General features: G+C 46.0%; 1 protein-coding gene across 11 annotated transcripts in view; it reads left to right on the top strand.

Moving 5' to 3' along the window:
• Nucleotides 1-12,792, top strand: part of LOC128698209 (zinc finger protein castor homolog 1) — a 522,290-nt gene that overhangs the window by 119,854 nt on the left and 389,644 nt on the right. The window lies entirely within an intron of this gene.

Raw genomic sequence — 12,792 nt, 5'->3', positions numbered from 1 at the left:
TAGGAAATTGGATCTGTGCTCCAGTTCCCCGAATTAAGCCTGAATGCCTTCCACATTCCCCCCTACGCGCTGTGTAATCCTCCGGGTTTAGCGCTTCCCCTTGATTATAATAATAATCTAGCCCCACCCGTGGTATGGTTTGCTACGTATGCACACACGTAAGACTGTATGCAAATTGTGAAGAATACAGTGATCATATGTAGAGCGTAAGACAAGAAGTGAGAAGGCAAGAAGTAGCGTGTATTCGTTTATATATACTCGTCTTTGTGGTTGCAGGGGTCGAGACTCGGCTCCTGGCCCCGCCGATTCACTGATCGCTACTAGGTCCTCTCCCATCTCTGCTTCCTGAGCTTTGTCATATCTCTTCTTAAAACTATGTATGGTTCCTGCCTCCACTACTTCACTTACAAGGCTATTCCACTTCCTGACAACTCTGAGTGAAGAAATACTTTCTAACGTCCCTGTGACTCGTCTGAGTCTTCAGCTTCCAGTTGTGACCCCTTGTTTCTGTGTCCCCTCTCTGGAACATCCTATCTCTGTCCACCTTGTCTATTCCCCGCAGTATCTTGTATGTCGTTATCATGTCTCCCCTGACCCTTCTGTCCTCCAGTGTCGTCAGTCCGATTTCCCTCAACCTTTCCTCGTACGACATTCCTCTGAGCTCTGGGACTAGCCTTGTTGCAAACCTTTGTACTTTCTCTAACTTCTTGACGTGTGTGTGTGTGTGTGTGTGTGTGTGTGTGTGTGTGTGTGTGTGTGTGTGTGTGTGTGTGTGTGTGTGTGTGTGTGTGTGTGTGTAAGACAAGAAAGAAGCAAGAAGGGACAAAGGGTAATAAGAGTGCACAAGACTGAAGTGGGAGGAGATAAAAGTAGTGAAGAATAAGAGGAGGGGGAAGGGGAGAGGGAACTTAGCTTGCAAGGGAAGGCAGATAAAAGCTTTGTGTCTAACTTGGAGCAACACTTGACCTTAGATAAGACGTCAGGGCTGAGGTAGACGTGTGGTGGTGGTGGTGGTGGTGACCACCATTGGCTTACCTGTCGTTCCTACCTCCCCTCTCCCCTCCCCTCCTTAACTCCCATGCCCCCTAACCTCCCCCCTCCAAGAGTACAACACCCCTTCACTCCCTTCTCTGCATAACTGCCAACTTGACTCCCTCACAATACCACCAATAAGTTGGCTCCCCCACACCACCATCACCACGACCTCCCCGACATACCCAGTACCTCCCCTTTTCCAGCACAACCCTCCTCTTCCCTCCAACATAACCATCCTCTCCCTCCAACACCACCATCCACTCCCCCATCCTTCCTCAGTCACAACACCTAGATTGTAATAATCTAAAACTAACCCACAAATCAGAAATAGAAAGAAGAGAATATTTTGATGGCGTGTTAGTCTTCAGGAAATAGTACAGGGTCTCCTGACTCTGATCTCTCCTGACGAGGGTGTTAAACACCTGATAAATAATTCAGTGGTTAATTTAACCTTCAGCGTTGCAATGCTCCATATGGGACCCAAATCTAGGGCACCTTTGGAGGTTCTAGAATCCAATCAGGGCACATGAAATTGTTTACATTGACTCTAGCCAATTGGGGAACTCTTCGTCATCCTTAAGTAACCAATCAGAGAGCTCTAACTCCTTCCCAAAGGAAGTGAAGAGTCGAGATGTGAAGCAGTGCAGTTCTAGACTTGGGAGAGGTTGCTTCCCAGTCATTAGCAATTGCTCGTAAGTAGAAATAATGACTGTATTGACTCGCTTTCAAAAATTCATTAAAAAAAATGAAAGTTATTGCAAAAGTCGTAGAGTAAAAAGGTCTTAGGGACAATCTATCAAATACTGAAAACACATCCGAATCCTTAGGATATATCGACGATTGAATGTTATAGGTTACGTATCCCATCTGGGTTCAATACCCTATGTTGATTCCTTAGTTAAAAAGGACACAACTAATGTGACTTTTTATTGTAGCAACGTTTCGCTCTTCAGGAGCTTTGTCAAGCCGTTACAATGCACAAAGCTTCTGGAGAGCGAAACGTTGCCACAATAAAACGTCGCATTAGTTCCATTTGTGTTCGTTTACCTAACATATTGTTGGGTAATTTTACCAATATTGTAACAAACTGATTCCTTTGACGTTAATGCCAGATCAGCCAGGCTGTGATGTATGGGTTAGGGAGCTGCTAGCACCAACAGCCTGGTCAGCCAATGTAGTGATAATCATAGCCATAATTTTTAAAGGCGTTACCTGGAGGTTACCTGGAGGTTATTCTGGGGATCAACGCCCCCGCGGCCCGGTCCACGACCAGGCCTCCCGATGGATCAGGGCCTGATCAACTAGGCTGTTACTGCTGGCCGCACGCAGTAACAGCCTAGTTGATCAGGCCCTGGGGTAAGCCAGCGGAAGTCCTCAGTCCAGCTGCGGGTCATCGCATGACTATAGACCCGAGTCAGGAAACACTTGTGCTTTTTCCTGACAAACCTTACCTAACCTGGTCAAACAAGCCTGGACTCTGGCCGGGCTGAGAGGGTTGAATAACTTTCAAAATCAGTCACGGGGATGTCACAGGTTTAAGGATGTTTTTGTAGATTAAATGCCCCTTAAAGACTAATCTGAATGAGAGGAGCCACTGCCATGACATGAAAAATACATTTTTTTTGCACATATCTACATAAAACCGAAGCAGTTTATATTTCAAGCCAAAAGTGAGAGCCTGAAGATTGTCTTAGTAGTAAGTTGAAATACGCACTTCCATCTTTACACGACAGGGCGAAACGTCGTCACAAGGTTCCGCTCCCAAGACCGTGTTTCTGATGAACTGTTCCATCTTCGGTTACTTTACTCTTTAATCTGTGTTATGTTTGGATTAGTTTGTGGGATCAGTGTTCGTTACGTTGGACTACATGCGGCCAGCAGTAACAGCCTGATTAATCAAGCCCTGATCCACCGGGAGGCCTGGTCGTGGACCGGGCCGCGAAGGTGTTGATCCCCGGAATACCCGCCAGGTAGACTCCAGGTAGGTGTCAGCGCTGTATGATCCTTATGGGTTTAGCGTTTAGTTATAATCTTTTTCTTGTTTGGATAATTGGATAAATACACGCTTAAATTCACAAATAATCCACACATTTGAGAGGAAATTTCAGACGAATTTGTGCTGCCCGAGAGCCAGCTTATTGTGCATCCGCAGTTCAGCTTACCAGGCAACGTTTCGGTCCTTTATGGGGCATTATCTAATCTAAAACTACCTATCAAAATCGTGGGACATTTGTGAATTCTTTCACTCGCCGTAACGTAATTTTCACGAGTGTAAGTAAACTAACTGAGCCAGTGCTATAATTCAAGGTCCCCAATGGGTTATCGTAAGTAATTTACACGTATGTTACTATAGCAATTAAATCACGAAACTCGTGATTTTGAACCATTTACCAAACTGCGGCAATCCAGGGCTCGACCCCACGACACATTGGCCCGTCTCAAGAGACAACACAACGTACGTGTCACCTTACCACTGAGTTGTATTGTCTCTTGAGGCGGGACAATGTGCCGTGGGGTCGAGCCCTGGCCTGCCGCAGTTTGGTCAATATGTTACTATGTCTGATAATTTGAGGAACAGTATTTATACGTACGTGTACCTAAATAAACTTACTATTAACCCATAAGTAGGTTCAATTCACACACAGGCAGGTTCAATTCACACACAGGCAGGTTCAATTCACACACAGGCAGGTTCAATTCACACACAGGCAGATTCAATTCACACATAGGAAGGTTCAGTTCACACATTATAGGTAGGTTCAGTTCACACATTATAGGTAGGTTCAGTTCACACATTATAGGTAGGTTCAGTTCACACATTATAGGCAGGTTCAGTTCACACATTATAGGCAGGTTCAATTCACACCCAACCACATCCACCCTACGATCAGTGTATTTCACCTCCCTCCTACACTGAGGCCATTACACCGGCCATGCGTGTAATAGACCATGACCTGACCATATACTCGTGATGAGGTCATACCAGGGCCCTCCCACTCATAATGCGTCTCAATACATCCACTCTCAAAGGCTCTTTATACTCGAGTGTTCAAGGATGAAAGAGGAATTGTGTTTGGGAAGCTGCTGGAGTTTTCTTTCGTTCAGTGTCGTTTCGTGTGATTTCTGTTGGATTCAAGTGTCGTTTCGTGGGATTCTGTCTAAGATGGGGCTGTCGACGAGGATGTCGACGAGGAAGTAGGTTCATTAGCCACAGAACGTGGGGGTTATCAGCGCCTTAGAGACTGTACGTCCTGACCTGCCACACGTAAACCACCCATTTGTGTTATTTCGTTATCGTAGATTAACTACACATAAATACAGGTTACATTTAAAATAATCCTGATGTAGCTTTACTTAATATGAACCCAGAATAACTAAAGTGAAATTACATTTATAAGTGTACGTATTACCAATGGTCCCTCCCAACATTACGTTTTTGTTCCCCAGATTGCCAAAAATCATGCAATGTAGGGCCTGCTGGCTGTTACTAGAGAATGTCTTCTACAGGGCTCTCCCCTTGATGCTGGTGAGAGGGCTCTTGATCTAGGGAATTGGTTTAGTGCTTCCCATAATTCTGCAGGGCTCGGTCCCAAATCAAGCCTCCTGAGCTGGAAAGGGATTATAGGATTAAGAACTGTTATGAACACACTGAGAAGCAAGGTATGTGGATACAGAATGGAAGTAGAATGCAAGATTTACCTTTATCTTCCGTATTCACGAGAAACATTAGCAGTTCTGTGTGTTGGGGTGTTAGGGGCCAGCGCCCCCATAAACAGGGGTCCCTGCACGAGGTAGGTCCTCCGACCGTGGTTGTTTACATCGTCCAGCATGGCTACCGGCCCACAGGAATAATAACATATCAAGACCGACTAATGGACAAGAGTGGACGAGCCATGCTTCATCCTGTCTCTATAAGGGAACAATTGATCCTAAAGAGACAAGCCGAGAGACTCAAGTAGTGAGCTTGACAGTTGTTCCGTCTAGAGGGACTGGACAAGTGCCAGCCATGTTCTTCCTTGACGCTGAGTAATGTGCCGCGTCTCACAGCTCTGAAGGCACTGCTTAGCTGAGATGAGGATGCTGGTGGGATGCTGGTGACGATAGAACCGGTATTTCGGGGTGTTGATGGGAACAGAGGACATTTCGGAGTACTGATGTATATAAAACGAACATTTTACCGTGCTTATAGAAATAGAACAAGTGAGTTGATAATTGAGACATTTGTGCAACATTTAGGTATTATTATGGAAACGTTTCGCCACCCAGTGATTTCTTCTGTCCAATGCAGAGAAAGGTGGAAGATGAGGTGGTTTGAGGTAATCAGTCCCTCAGCCTGGAATGATCTTGTGAAGAAGACCTGGCATTCGAGGATACATGTGGGAACAAAACAGTGAGAAGCTCTCATAATATGATCGCGACTGTGTAATTTCTTTGTCAGAAAAGATACCTGGCAAAGGTCGCTGAGAAAATTAATCGGTTCAGCACCATGACAAAAAAACCTGGAAACCTGTAGAAGATTGAGGTAAAAAAAAAAAACTGTCAGATTATTTCTTCGTTTTCTACTGTTTAATATTCACCGAAAATTTCGTGTCTGAGGACACATGAAGACGGGGCCCCAGCCGATGACTTTGTGGCGAGACACGGCAAAAACGGCCATTGTCCTCAGTGTTCTGGGGTTCGGAGGCGGGAGGTGAAGGGCAAGTGGGATGCGACGTGAAGTTCCCGTCTGGGATCCTTCCCTATCTACCAGGTCACTGGACAGCCGGTGTGGGTCTGATGAGGTTCGCCGGTAGTGTCCCGGTCCGGGTCTCGTCCAGTTGGGGACCCAGCAGAAGGGCAAGTGGGATGCGACGTGAAGTTCCCGTCTGGGATCCTTCCATATCTACCAGGTCATTGGACAGCCGGTGTGGGTCTGATGAGGTTCGCCGGTAGTGTCCCGGTCCGGGTCTCGTCCAGTTGGGGACCCAGCAGAAGGGCAAGTGGGATGCGACGTGAAGTTCCCGTCTGGGATCCTTCCCTATCTACCAGGTCACTGGACAGCCGGTGTGGGTCTGATGAGGTTCGCCGGTAGTGTCCCGGTCAGGGTCTCGTCCAGTTGGGGACCCAGCAGAAGGTACGGGTCTGATGGCGAGGTTTACCGGTAGTGTCCCGGTCAGGGTCTCGTCCAGTTGGGGACCCAGCAGAAGGTACGGGTCTGATGGCGAGGTTTACCGGTAGTGTCCCGATCCTGGTCTCGTCCAGTTGGTGACCCAGCAAAAGATGTGGGTCTGTGGAGGGGGGGGGAAGTAGGAGCAGTAGTGGAATCTACAATTGTTTTTAGATTGTCAGCTAGCAGCATGCTGTGGCGGGTGACGCCGACCGTTGTTGCAGCGTTGTTGTAGCCGATGATTTGGCCGCTTGTGCTGTGCTAGCTTCATTTTTAATTGCTCCTTGGTATAATAAACAGTGAGGTTGATACGGTCTCTTGACTGTTGTTTTTTAATTGTAACTTAAAAACATTTAAGATACATTTTATTTATGGTTACAAATACTTTAATGAGGCTTTTTTTTTTTTTATTTACGAGATCCATGCTTAGAAATTCTTGTTCTGGTTTTCACTTCTCGTTGACCATTCTCAGAATGTCGTTTGTTGAAAGTCAGGTCCGCATGCTTAACCTACTTCCACGGTATGAAAGTGCTGACAACATAAAGAATTAGACAATTGCAACACCTGGGAATCTTAATTTGAAAAAAATTAAACGCATGTTGCTTATGTCTAGTTCCTCAGCAATGAAGATAATTTTATTTTCGGCCTATGGGGAAGATTTTTTTTTTTTTTTTGGTAGAAGCAAAAAAAAAAAAAAGTTCTAACTTAGAACTTTTAAGTAAGATTTAGTTTTTTTTTTTATTACCAATTTTTTTTTTACTTAGACCAAAATCTAGCTTATTTTAATTATTATAAAACCCATTATCACTGGAGAATCTCCATGACACTTTATCGTTAAGCTTAATAACGAGGCGTTCATCTCTACATTAGCAAATTTAATTAACGAAATTTGATATAAATTTGCATACACAAGCTAAATGACGCTTCGTCTGCACTATGTTAACTATTATGATCATAAGTAAGCTCTAAATCCACAAGGGTCATGCAGCACTGCAGGGTGCGAGGGTTGGAGACTATAACAGAGTTAGTAAGGGAGGTCAGGAGTGCTAAACTATATTTAAAGTTTGTGTAATAAATCTGTTGTTAATTTCATCATTCGCGCTGAAAGTTATAGGGCTTAGGATCCCATAGGCGTTCCCCCTCTAGATCACCACGCTACGGCTGTGGTAGGTGCCAGATCAGCCAGGATGTGATGAATAGGAGCCTGGATCCCATAGACGTTCCCCCTCTAGATCACCACGCTACGTCTGTGGTAAGTGCCAGATCAGCCAGGATGTGATGAATAGGAGCCTGGATCCCATAGACGTTCCCCCTCTACATCACCACACTACGTCTGTGGTAAGTGCCAGATCAGCCAGGATGTGATGAATAGGAGCCTGGATCCCATAGACGTTCTCCCTCTAGATCACCACACTACGTCTGTGGTAAGTGCCAGATCAGCCAGGATGTGATGAATAGGAGCCTGGATCCCATAGACGTTCCCCCTCTAGATCACCACGCTACGTCTGTGGTAAGTGCCAGATCAGCCAGGATGTGATGAATAGGAGCCTGGATCCCATAGACATTCCCCCTCTAGATCACCACGCTACGTCTGTGGTAAGTGCCAGATCAGCCAGGATGTGATGAATAGGAGCCTGGATCCCATAGACATTCCCCCTCTAGATCACCACGCTACGTCTGTGGTAAGTGCCAGATCAGCCAGGATGTGATGAATAGGAGCCTGGATCCCATAGACGTTCCCCTTCTAGATCACCACGCTACGTCTGTGGTAAGTGCCAGATCAGCCAGGATGTGATGAATAGGAGCCTGGATCCCATAGACATTCCCCCTCTAGATCACCACGCTACGGCTGTGGTAAGTGCCAGATCAGCCAGGATGTGATGAATAGGAGCCTGGATCCCATAGACGTTCCCCCTCTAGATCACCACGCTACGGCTGTGGTAAGTGCCAGATCAGCCAGGATGTGATGAATAGGAGCCTGGATCCCATAGACGTTCCCCCTCTAGATCACCACGCTACGTCTGTGGTAGGTGCCAGATCAGCCAGGATGTGATGAATAGGAGCCTGGATCCCATAGACGTTCCCCCTCTAGATCACGCTACGTCTGTGGTAAGTGCCAGATCAGCCAGGATGTGATGAATAGGAGCCTGGATCCCATAGACGTTCTCCCTCTAGATCACCACACTACGTCTGTGGTAAGTGCCAGATCAGCCAGGATGTGATGAATAGGAGCCTGGATCCCATAGACGTTCCCCCTCTAGATCACCACGCTACGTCTGTGGTAAGTGCCAGATCAGCCAGGATGTGATGAATAGGAGCCTGGATCCCATAGACGTTCCCCCTCTAGATCACCACGCTACGTCTGTGGTAAGTGCCAGATCAGCCAGGATGTGATGAATAGGAGCCTGGATCCCATAGACATTCCCCCTCTAGATCACCACGCTACGTCTGTGGTAAGTGCCAGATCAGCCAGGATGTGATGAATAGGAGCCTGGATCCCATAGACGTTCCCCCTCTAGATCACCACGCTACGTCTGTGGTAAGTGCCAGATCAGCCAGGATGTGATGAATAGGAGCCTGGATCCCATAGACATTCCCCCTCTAGATCACCACGCTACGTCTGTGGTAAGTGCCAGATCAGCCAGGATGTGATGAATAGGAGCCTGGATCCCATAGACATTCCCCCTCTAGATCACCACGCTACGTCTGTGGTAAGTGCCAGATCAGCCAGGATGTGATGAATAGGAACCTGGATCCCATAGACGTTCCCCCTCTAGATCACCACGCTACGTCTGTGGTAAGTGCCAGATCAGCCGGGCTGTGATGAATAGGAGCCTGGATCCCATAGACGTTCCCCCTCTAGATCACCACGCTACGTCTGTGGTAGGTGCCAGATCAGCCGGGCTGTGATGGATATGTGGGTCAGCGAGCCTCCAGCAGCTACAGCTTGATTGACCAGGCTAGCAGCAGACGAGCCTGGCCTATGGCCGGGCTCCGGGAATAGAAAGGCTCGAAACTCATCAAAGGTATGTCAAAGGTAAAATAGAAAGGCAGAAACCTGTGGATATCTCCTTATTTCCGTAATCCTGGAACCTGCCGTCGCCACCTCTTGCTTATTATCGTATTTTTTGCCTTTGGACAAGTGTAATCTGGTATTTCATTGTGTTTGCGTCTGTCAGTTCTTACTCCAACAGCGGTAGATTTGGCTGATGAAAGTACTGGCCACTAGTATGAAAGAAACGTGCCAGAATAAGCCTTTATTGTTATAACGTTTCACTCGAGTGCTTTATAGAGTTGATTTTATAAAGCAGATGTCAGAACGCTTAATCATGGGCGAAACGTAGTCTTCAGTAATTTCATACCCCGCCTCGCATATCCCTGCAACTAGACAACTTATTGAGACGTTTCGCTCCATTCTGGACCATTGTCGTCATAAGTTTCTTATCCCAAGTGCGGAATTTTTTTTTTGTGAATTGCTTTGTGATTTTTTATTGTTTTTTTTATTTTTGTAATTTTGATTTATTTTTTGGTGATTTATTTCAGCCATTGTATTTTTTTTAATTCTCCTAGAATTATACAGTCTCGTGTATCTTGCGTACCAGGACGAGCCTGGTCCATGGCCGGGCTCCGAGAGTAGTTAAACTCTCGAAACTCTTCAAAGGTATATCAAAGGGATGGTAAGGGCCAGTTCTCCAACTTACCTTACGTATTTTGGGTTCTGTGAGCCGCCCTCCGGGTTGGAGGAGACCTCGGTCCTAACTCTGGACTAGTGTGGTGGTGGGGACTGACCCCCCTGATGGCTCTGAATGCGGTAACAGGAGCAGATTGGGTGAATGAGTAAGCAGGGCTTGTACAGTGGTTGACACTCTGGCTGAGATTAATCCCGTAACTCGTCTACCGGGAGACTGGCGATAAGGGCTGATTAATGTGATTATGTACGTGCAAGGACACGGCCAGGAGGCAAAGCCACGGACATTGTAATAATTATTTTACGCTGTCCATCGAACACAGATGGAAAAAAAAATGGGAAATCTCTCACTTGCATATTTTAAACGAATAGTATATACCTCAGGGATCTATGAAGCATACCTCGGCTAGACAGGTACCAGCGGAAAGCCAGGTCTCAGGTCTTGCAGGTCCAAGGACCTGGCAAGGACTTCTCGGAGTAGCCGTATCTTGAGCCATCCCTCAGCGGGGCTTGATACTTGTCCGCTGTCGCGGCCACCAAGACTAATGTGTTGGGTCTGCAGAAAGGAGGAGGGACTGAGCTAAGAGGACCTGACCTTACTCTCCCAGACCTGCTCTTCCAACACTAGGATTCCCAACGTGATTTAGACCTGACCTTACTCTCCCAGATCTCCTCTACCAACACTAGGTTTCCCTACGTGATTTAGACCTGACCTTACTCTCCCAGAGCTCCTCTTCCAACGCCAGAATTTCCAACGTAATTCTAGAGTATTTTCTACAGAAGACCATTCACAGATAATCCCGCACGTCTGACTTGGTCAGTTAACTATAGTATGTTAAGTGAAGGGACACGTATGTAACTAATGCGACATTTTTACTGTGGCAACGTTTCGCTCTCTAGGAGCTTTGTCAAGCAGTTACAAACAAGGACACTGAGGGTATATAAGTATCAAAGAGGTGCAAGACATAATCGTTGTAGGTAGTGGTAATACTAGTAGTAGTAGTTGTTGTAATAATAATTGTGGTGGTAGCAGCAGAAGTAGCTACGTGATGGCTGTTTTGAGGAGGATTCTTGGTATTCAACTAATGATCTAAGATGGACCGAAACGTCTGTGTATTGTGTATTTGCCTCTATATTCATTTAAAAGAATACCCTTAATTACAAGCCTCAATTAGTCGACTTTCCTATAGTACTCCTCTATGCAGTGCCACTTTGTAAATGCGATTGAATAAATAGATGGAAAATTGACTGGGAAGTGGAAGGACCCCCCCCCCCCCCCAAGTACTTTTTTTCAAATTGGCAAAAATTTCTTAATCGCACATACAAAAAAAAAAAAAAATCCAATTGAATACACGAGTTTTGCTGACGAACTATGTATCATTTCCATTCTTGGAGCACAAAACGTTCTAAATCATCAAATTCTAAGATATTTAGAGAATTAAACACGTGCAAACATTCGAACAAAACGCAATAACCGAACGTAACTTGTTTACCTGGAGTTTACCTGGAGAGAGTTTCGGGGGTCAACGCCCCCGCGGCCCGGTCTGTGACCAGGCCTCCTATACACGGTATATCTGTGTATAAAAAAAAAAATTAAGGATTGAAAAGACATGGTTTAAACATTTCCCTATCTTCCCTTAGATCGTCTTATCTTTTTACACTGCCATTGTCTACCATACCACCACCATAACTCTCTCCACCATCCTCAGTGCTCCAGTCATGGTAGGATGTCCACCATGCTTTGTGATGTTAAAAAAATGGTACAAAATACCGACATTCTGAAGATTAAGACACATGGGCAACAGTTGGGTGTCTTGATGAAACGTTTCGCCCACACAGTAGACTTCAGTCAAATACAAAGGGAGTGATCATGGTGTACATCCCATGGGATTCCTTCCAGTCCTGTCAGTGTCCTAGTTGTGGAGTAGGATTTTGGGGTAATCAGTCCCTCAGCCTGGAGTCGATGTGCAGTCCACCAGTCTTGGCAAAAGTGACAAAGATCTCTGGCACATCGACTCCAGGCTGAGGGACTGATCACCTCAAACTCCTCCTGATCTTCCACCTTTCTCTGCATTGACTGAAGAAGTCACTACGTGGCGAAACTTTTCCAGAATAAAGACGCCCCAATGTGGCACAAGTTAAATCCAACAGCCTTATTGCTCACCCCCTATATTCTTAGTTGAAGCTCACCCCTATATTCTTAGTTGAAGCTCACCCCCTATATTCTTAGTTGAAGCTCACCCCCTATATTCTTAGTTGAAGCTCACCCCTATATTCTTAGTTGAAGCTCGCCCCCTATATTCTTAGTTGAAGCTCGCCCCCTATATTCTTAGTTGAAGCTCACCCCCTATATTCTTAGTTGAAGCTCACCCCCTATATTCTTAGTTGAAGCTCACCCCTATATTCTTAGTTGAAGCTCGCCCCCTATATTCTTAGTTGAAGCTCGCCCCCTATATTCTTAGTTGAAGCTCGCCCCCTATATTCTTAGTTGAAGCTCGCCCCCTATATTCTTAGTTGAAGCTCACCCCCTATATTCTTAGTTGAAGCTCACCCCCTATATTCTTAGTTGAAGCTCACCCCCTATATTCTTAGATGAAGCTCACCCCCTATATTCTTAGTTGAAGCTCACCCCCTATATTCTTAGTTGAAGGTCACTCCCATACATGTCTGTTCACCATTCCCATAATCACTGATAAAGCCACCATGACTGCATCTACCATGCCCAACATAATGGAGGAACACTGCAGGAGGCCTACTGGCTATGATTTATCCCCATTATCACGCTCGCTGTTCTTAGCATGGTAGGAGACTCGCCATGATCCTACCTTCCCTGCACAACAGCCATGGCAAGAAAGCCACCATTATCCTGCCTGTCGTCCAGCATACCTACTTCCGGATTTATCAAGAGTCCCTCCCTACACTC

The sequence above is a fragment of the Cherax quadricarinatus genome, chromosome 63, assembly GCF_038502225.1.
Source record: "Cherax quadricarinatus isolate ZL_2023a chromosome 63, ASM3850222v1, whole genome shotgun sequence".
In the NCBI taxonomy this organism is placed as follows: domain Eukaryota; kingdom Metazoa; phylum Arthropoda; class Malacostraca; order Decapoda; family Parastacidae; genus Cherax; species Cherax quadricarinatus.
Note: the sequence above shows the minus strand (reverse complement) of the source record. Positions and strands in the feature narration are given on the sequence as shown.